General features: G+C 51.2%; 1 protein-coding gene across 1 annotated transcript in view; it reads right to left on the bottom strand.

Annotated features, from left to right (window-relative positions):
* Positions 1-5966, bottom strand: part of JADE1 (jade family PHD finger 1) — a 32204-nt gene extending 26238 nt beyond the window's left edge. Inside the window, exon 1 of the mRNA XM_026051959.1 lies at positions 5941-5966. The gene's annotated coding sequence lies outside the window, so the exon portion shown is untranslated. The remainder of the gene's footprint in view (positions 1-5940) is intronic.
* Between the last annotated feature and the right edge of the window lie 2575 nt (positions 5967-8541).

Here is an 8541-nt window from a genome sequence, read left to right on the forward strand (position 1 = left end):
TAATTGGGCAGTCACCACACGAGCAGGTGTAAACAGTGTCGGAGGGTATCGTGACAACCCCAGCACCCCTTTCACCCCAGGACAACAGCACGTTTTGCTCTCCAAGGYCTTAAAAAAATCACCTAGTATCTGCTATAAATGCGCTTAACTTCCCCTGCCCATTCTGACACTAGATTTGCAATACAAAAACATTTTTTTTACTGCCTCTGTAAATATTTACTCTGGCTAATATGTTCTTGGAACAATTTTATTCCTGTGCAAAGTGCCAGATTATGAAATCAAAGRTAAAAGTCTTCCACTGACTGGGCGGGGGACACGCAGGAGGCAGCGGTAAAGCAGGCGAGTTTCCCCAGATTAACCAAACATGGTCTGGGTGGCACCGCCTCTAAAGCGCCAGAGTCGCTTCTCCCTACAGGCCCATTTCTACTGTCCTGCCTAAAACCAGCTGCTCAGGAGGAGTCAGGCCCAGAAGTGGCTACACAGACGCTGCCCTGAGCTGCCAAAGCTGACGCCTTGCAGCAGTTCTGAGTCCTACGGTGCAGCAAGCAGCAATGCAAAGGTGAAAACTTCTGTGTTCAGCTCTCCACAGGCTGCTGGGGTATTCACGTGTATTCTCTCTGGAGATGAAACTAAATTCAGGAAGCTTCAAGAAGCTGAAAATTGCTAGTGTGCACCTACATGTAAAAAGACACTAAAAAGCAGAAGCTAAAGAGCAGRACGAACATGACAAGGCAAGTGCAGAAAGGCATGTCTGGCCTAAGCTAAACTGACAGGGACTCCGGCTCGCACATCTAATCCCCCGGGTCCCCGCTCGCCACGTTATCAGCTGGGGTGACAACCCGGGCTGGGTGCTCCGTTAGCAGCAGAGCCCCACAGGTGCCTGCGGGTGCAGATTGGGACATCAGGGGCCAAATTGGTTTTGCTGCTAGATCACTACTGAAAAGCTAACCTCTTCATTTCCATGTGGCTTGGGATTTCCTAGAAACCTTTCAGCAAAGCTCTCTTCAATGGCCCCTTCAGCTCACATTTAAACACCTCAACTGCATTGAGGGAGAACGTGGCTCAACTGCAGTAAACCTGACGGTGTCTGCAGCATTTAGAGGACTARTTTCCAAGGCAAGGAGGAGAAGCTCTGCAGACTACCCCTGTTCCCTATAAAAGCACAACAGCACCTGCTATTAGAAAGATACATATGTAAAAAGGAACAAGCCTTGTTTTGTTTGAAGGATTTCATTTTTATTATCACTCGTAGATCACAAGCAACTGAAACTAASATTCTTATTTTATGCTTCCAGTGAACTCCCTATGGTCGTAACAACCTGGGCATTGGGGGATTTCCTCCTTTTTAACCTTACTCAGGAAAACTGTGGCAGGGGGAAGAGGGTTCCTGCAGAGCCCGACTTCCCAGGGTGGGACTGGACACGGCAATGTTGGAAACACCTGAGCCATCCTGAGTTGCAAACATTTGCTCACTGCAGGTAAGGGGTTCACTCTGCCACAACCTTTCATTCCAGTGCCAAGGAATAACRAAGCATCAATGACAACCGCCCTAGCATGCTAAAAAAGAAAGAAAATTATTCCAAAGGAACAGCTTTGAGGTAAACCAGAACTTTGCAGGCAGGATAAACAGACATGCTGCCAATAAATAAATAGATACACCCTCAGATAATAATAAATAGATGCAAGCTCAACCCTCAAAATCTGAATTCAGATTTGGTATAAATGAAGTCACTTCAAAGCCAAGTTTTGATACAGCCACTTAGAAAAACAACACTCAGATCCAAAACAGGATTACAACAAGAACTGAAAAACACACCAGCTGCTACAAGGCCTAAGCCAGGGGAATAAATACCTGTTCCTGGAGGTACTTTTTCTAGTTGTTCAGAAATTTTTCCTGTAACTGAAGGAAAAATTAACAATATAAAGAGCATGTACTTAAATGGAAATATCTCCCAGGAACAAGGGGGATAGGTAGAAAAACAAATCTCCAAAATCTAAATTACGCACTCCGGTCACACTCCTCACTTCTTGATTCATTCCCATGTTGTCTGAAAAGTATAATGCAGCCAGAAGCAAAGACAGCAAATACACACTGTGATCCACTAAGCTCCATGAACTCRAGACTAACAAGGAAATAAGTTAAAATCCTGGCCCTCCGCATCGTTCAGAGTATATTCTAAATTCATCTTCTCCTAGTCATGCTTCYGTAAATCCATGAAACAAAGAAAATYTTCTCAAATTTTAAAAATAATAATAAAAAAACATTTCTTGTTTGTTGTTGTTCAATGGACAGGATGGTATTAACACCCTCTAACTCAAACATTCAAGTTTAGTCAGCTAGGAAGACAGAGAAGCCAAACTGGGAACCAGTTCCCTGGAGTGCTGGGTACAGCAGTGCAGGAATTCCTGGAGTGCAGGAATTAGGTAAGGTCAGCAATACACTTTTCCACCCCAGTTAGGTTTCTGAAGCTAGCCACAATGAAAAGCCTGGGCCATCAAGACTAGCATTAAAAGAAATACCCAATTTGATAAAGCTTATGCAAAAATCTTTTACAGATGCATGTGAAGAGGAGCTGAAGTCCAGAGATCTCATTCTCACATCTTTGAACCTAATCTGAGTTTACATGGAGCTAAATCACTGTTGGAAAAGCAGCATCTGTCTGCTCAGACTAAGTCCCAAACCTTGTAAGATTAACTCCCTAAAAGTTTTATCATTAAAAGTGCTGAAACAGCATGTTTCAACATTCAAAATCATTTTAAATCGTCCCCACCAGATGTTCATGCCTATGGTTTAAAACATATTTTACAGATAACACTAGAACAGTTAATGTTGTCCCTAGCTTATAACCCCAGTGACTGAAATGCAGCTGCTCGTAAGGACATCAGTGCCTCTGATTTTCACAGCATGCTGTCAAAGATGGTAAATTTCTATTAAACACCTTAAGTCACATAAGACCTATACTAAAAATAAAGGCAAGGTACAGATAGTCAGGGTTTGGTGCAGCTTAAAGGTAGGTGCACACTTTGTTCTTTCCTTTCCGTGTTCCACCCCATACGGGCACATTCTGCAGCTTCTTCGCCTCCAAGAGAGCACAAGCCATAGTGGTATTACCACCGCTATAGAGACATTCCTACCTAAAAATAAAAGGCAGAATGGGAAAGCTATCACACTTTTCTTCTCAGTACTATGGATTATCTCATTCTCTTTCCTAACCAGGGATTCAAGTGCCTGCAATACTTAATTCCTTTAAAATTCTCAAGTTTTAATGTTCACAAAAAAAAAAAAAGGGGGGGGGGGAGTATTTCTCACTTGCTTTTATTTTGATATACGCTTAATGTGCTCAGGTGCCAACACAGTACATCTGATCCACCCCAATCTCATTAAAGTGTATTCTGAAAGAGAACAAAGTCTGACCATTTCCCTAGCTCAGAAGCAAAGGCAGGATCACCCAGCCTGTCTACACCACAATCACTTTAATGGGACCAAGTGGCCAAGGTAGTTATGCACGTAAGCAAAGCCAATTCACACGCAAGCATGGGACATAAAAGGAGCCAAATCTTTAATCTGATCTTTAAGGCTGATTCCAAGAAACAAGCAAGAGCTGCAGGGCTCAGCCCGTACGTCTGCAGGGCAGGGGGAGGCCACACAGGTCACGGCCACCAATCCCCTGCCTCACGTGCGACCACGAAACAGCTGTTTGGGCCTCCAGGGCCCACAGACATTTGCTGCTCCCCACACGCCCCGCTCCCCAAGCCCCTGCTTTGCCAACGGGAAAACCCCTCGGAGCAGCCAGCCAAGCGGCTGGCATCTCCACGCGCTCTGCATCGGCAGCAGATCTGCGGCGGGGTTTCCCCACGGCCGCTCCAAAGGCGCCTTCGCCCACAGGGTGCCCAACGCTTGCAAAGCTGCAGGGGCCGTGAGCCGCCCTGTGGCTGCTGCTCACACACGTCAATGCCCCCCATGTCTCAGCGACGCGCGCCGAGGTACCTCACACATGCTGCTTACGATACAAATACTTCGACAGTTGCCACCACTGGAGGTGACACAGCAGCCCTCTGACRAAGCCCTTGGGTGCGAATTGTCCCTCCCACTCCACCTTCCCCTCCAGCTGTGACACAGCCAGGCCCTTCCAGCGCTGCGTGCAGGGGCACGGCCTGGGGTCCATCCCACGGGCACCTTCCAATTCCCTACCACACTTCAGCTCCATTTCCTTGAAAGGASATTTTGTTTGTTTGTTTGTTTTCCCTCCTGTTAAAAGCATCTGTTAGGAAATCAGGCAGACCAACTGATGCACAGCAGGTTGACAGTTATTTCTTCCGAGAGCCCCAATATTTATTAGGGGGAGGAGGGAGAGAAATTGGACGGAGGCAAATGCCAGCCTGCAATTGAAGGCAGCTTTATAGACAGCGTCATGACTCTGCTGGCRGCACCACCTCATTTCCAAGGGTGGACAAAGCACCTAGGAGTGCTCCACACAATCACATCACAGCAGTAAATAGTCGGATGGGACAGAGACCGTGACTTTTTAGCACACTGGCTCTGAAAGTAAAGCTCTGGCCTTTGCGCACTGGTTATGGACATGCTTTGAACATGCAAACTTAACTGTAGACTTGCATTTTAGAGCTTGCAATATTCAGATCATTTTTACGAACAAAATCACAAGGCCTAAAATGTTCTTTCTACTCAATGCATTTTGGAGGGAGCAGTAATCCCCTTTTAAAAATAAGTTTATAAAAYGCTGCAGAAAGAAAATTACTGGACGATAATCCAGAATCAAAGCCAGACTCCAAAATAAGATCTGGATTTGCRTATGATATCCCTGCAGAATCCAGCAATGGATACCTCACTCCACGTAACTAGCTAGCTATAGTTGGGAGCACAGATGTTGCTGCTGCTGGTAGATGCAGCAGGCTGGAATCTGCAACGCGACAGCAAAGCCACTACTCGTACCAATAGCTGGTGTCAGGCTTTGCATTTGTGAGCTCTGCACGGGACTAAAAGAACCAAGAAGCAACAAGAATTACATCGTTCCCCTGTGCCAAAATCGTTCCTCTCACCACTTCTCCCCGCTCCCACACTGCAGACCAGCAGCTGCCCAGATGTGTAGGGATACTGCCTGGACCCTTCTTCACTTCCTCAGAGCAGAGCTCCAGGYACTGCCCCATAAAAATGGGCCTGTGCACATAGATACACTCGTGTGCAATATAAAGCACATTATAAAGCACTCTTATGCTAGCACTCCAYAGTAAATAACATGGTATACTACTTTTTTTCCCACTGAATTCGACCTCAAGTARATAGATGGTTGAAGAGAAAGATGCACAGCATGTTAAAATCTGTGTTACCGCAATACCTGCACAGAAGCAGATTTTGAATAGTTTTATTAGGAAAAAAAACCATACATCCTCGAGTCAAAGATTTCATACAGCACAGTTCTTATTAGCGTATTTGTAATGACTGCATAAACCTCTGGGTAAGGAGAGTTTATAATTCAAACTCTGACAGACAATTAACTGTAACAGTGTTAATGRGTGTCACTGTAATAAACTGCAGCGAGCAGCTGCAGAGACAGAATGGGAGGGAAGCAGAATTATGACAGATGCACACCCTGAAGACAAACCGCAAAACTGGCCTTTCCTGAAAGAAACCCTCTAACTGTAGCAAGGCTGAGACCTAATTATCCCCAGCACATGAGAGAGCGCTTCAAAACACTTCCCGCACAAATGGAAGGAAAGTATAACATAATCTTAATCAACTGGATAGTAGATTAAAACATTTGGCTTCTACTACTATACTCTCCTAAGGAGTGTGTTTATCACACCACGTCAGTCTTCACCAGCTGACACCAGAGATGGCAAGAAAACACGGATTTTTTTCTTCTATGCCCAGAGGAAAAAGACAGAATTATCTCAAAAATAAGTTATACTGTTAAAACCCACCTGGAAGTTTCTACTTTCTGCTTTATCACCTGCTGGAGTTTTGATTGCTCACCAAAGCAGAAGCGGAGCTCATATCTTAATCTTAAATGAAACATAACTCTGTGGGACAAGCTACTGCAGAATCAAAATAAACCCAGACCTTAAATGTGCAAAAGAACTTCTCCAACTCTCCTGAAGGGACAGGCGGAAAGCGCGTTGCGAGGGYGAGAGCGTTCCCCAGCGCGCCCTGGACTTGGGAGCCCTGTGCCCAAGGAGAGGGTTGGCAGCCGCGCTGCACGGCGCCCGCGGGCACCTGCGCCCTTTACTCCCAGCCCTTTACTCGCCGGCYGTGCCGGCACGACAGCCTAAAGCACCGAGCGATGACAAATGGGCCTCTGCAAATTAATTTAGCCACCCCTGCTCCCGTTACACTTGACCTCTCCCATGTAGAAAAACAAGCTGCCAGCACCGTCAATCCCACAGAAAACGGGAGCAGGAAGATGCAGCACTACCMACATGGGGAAAACATTTGAGCAAATAGTCAGAAAGTGTTTTTTTATTGTATTTTGCAAACTAGGAATGAAATCAGAGAAGCTGGAAGGGAAACCTGCAGCTGTGAGGGTAAAGGGTTTTCTTTATTAGCATTATTTTATTTTAAACATATGTATCAAGCATCGCTCTAAAGCGGGGAGAGGGGTATCTGCAGGCAGCAGGAAAAGCCTCTCACTAGAATGTACAACCCTCGTGTTTCAACAATATCCCACTGCGTGTGAGAAACCTCTAGAAATAGAATCAAAACAGGCACATTTTGTCATAACTTTTATGAAGGCTTTTGGTTTGCAAGCGTGGGCAGCCTCTGACTTATTTAAAAGGCAGCGTCTGCTTAAAAAGGAAATTATTCCAAATCACAGTTAAACCTTTCTATTAAAAAATAATAATAAGGCAAGCATAAAAGCCTCCTCTTGCACCGAAATCAAAGCGCCGAGCAAGCGGCGCAGCTCGGCGGCATCGCGGTGTCTGGTCCTACGCAGCAGCTCCGCGAAGGGACCGTGTCCCCGGGGCCCGGGCAGGTGCCGGCGGGCRGGCTCCCCTGGGGGCCCGCGGGGATCCGCGACGGCCGCTGGGACGAAGCCGCCGCCGCGCCGGGGCACCTCGCGGCGCGGAGCCGCCACCTCCAACGCGGCGCCTCCCGCCCAGGGCGGCAGCCGTTAGCGCCGGCCGTTAGCGCCGGCCGTTAGCGCCCGCGCCCAGGGCTCCTCACGCCGCCGAGCCACGGCCCGCGGCAGCAAGAGGGAGACGGCGGCGCCGCGGGGCTGGCCCCTTCCCGGGCAGCGGAGCTCTCTGCAGAGACGCTGCCCGGCCCCGCGGCCGCTCCTCCCCGCCGCGCCCACGCCGCGAATCAAAGTTGGTGCCCCCGGCGGCTCGGCCGCCGCCTCTCGCCCAAACCGCTGTCACTGCCCAGGGCGGCCGCTCCACCCTCCCCATGGCCGCGCTGCGACGGCGCGRGGGGAGGCGGATGGGCAGGGAAACGCGGCACGGCGGTTTCGCGGATTGAGCAGCAGCGGGAGCGCGGAGACTTGGGCTCGTTTTCTGTGTCTGTCTCTCCTCCCACTCCCAGACAGTTCTGGAAACTGTGTATCACCTCTTGTCACAGGAAGGCAGCCAGCAGGCGGTGCAAACAAACAGGCACCGGCGCCGCCGCCCGCCACGCACTCGCGGGAGCCCCGCGGGGCAGCCGCCCCGCTCGGGCCGCCGCGCGGCCGCTGTGTCTCCTGCGGGCAAGGGCAGCGACCGCGGGGGTCCGTTACACAGAGATAACGCCCGGCGCTCGCCAAGCGCCAGGCAGAGCGGGCGGCTGGGGCGGCCGCGGGGCTCTCCCGCCGGGGCCCCGCGGCGCTCCGCTCCCGCGCTCGCCTCCGGGCGGGGAGGCGCGGCCACGCGCCGCTCGTGCCCGGCCCGGCCGGGCGCCCCCCGCCGCCCGCCAAACTTTCCCCGCTCGCCTCTGGCGGGCGCGGGGCCGCCGTGCACCTGCCGGCGCCGCCGCTCCCGCCGCGGCCAGCACGTGCGCGCCGCGGTGCCCGCCACTCGCTGCCCGGCGGCGGGCGCCGCGCGCTCGCTCCGAGGGCAACGGGCACCCAAAGGCGCCGCGACACCGAGCCCAGCCCTGCGGCCGCCCGCGGGCACCGAGCTCCCGCCTGGGCCGCCTGCGGCTCCCGCCCAAGGGAAAAAATAAATAAATAAATAAATAAAGGCAACTTCTGCTTAATTTGCCCGCTGAGCGGTTTCTATGCTTTCCAAGCATTTCTTTTTTTACCGCAAGCACAAGCCGAGCGTGGCTCGAGGGAGGCGGGTGCCCGGCCGCGCCGCACCCCCCCCGCCCCGGGCGCTCGGGCCATGTGGGCGCTACGGTGACAGACACCGGCCATGGCTCCGCCGCCGCCGCGGCCCCCGTGCCGCCCTCCCCCTCGCGTGTGCGGCCGCGGGGGACCCGCCGCTGCCCCCGGCCCTGCCAAGTTCCTCCGGCGCTACCTGCGCGCGAGGCCGCCCGGGCAGGGGGCGGCTCGTGCACCACCGGCACCGTAGCCCTCACGGACATTAACCCAAAGGAAAAAAAAAAAAAAA

This window comes from Nothoprocta perdicaria, unplaced genomic scaffold, assembly GCF_003342845.1.
Source record: "Nothoprocta perdicaria isolate Ctin4 unplaced genomic scaffold, notPer1 scaffold_81, whole genome shotgun sequence".
Lineage (NCBI taxonomy): Eukaryota > Metazoa > Chordata > Aves > Tinamiformes > Tinamidae > Nothoprocta > Nothoprocta perdicaria.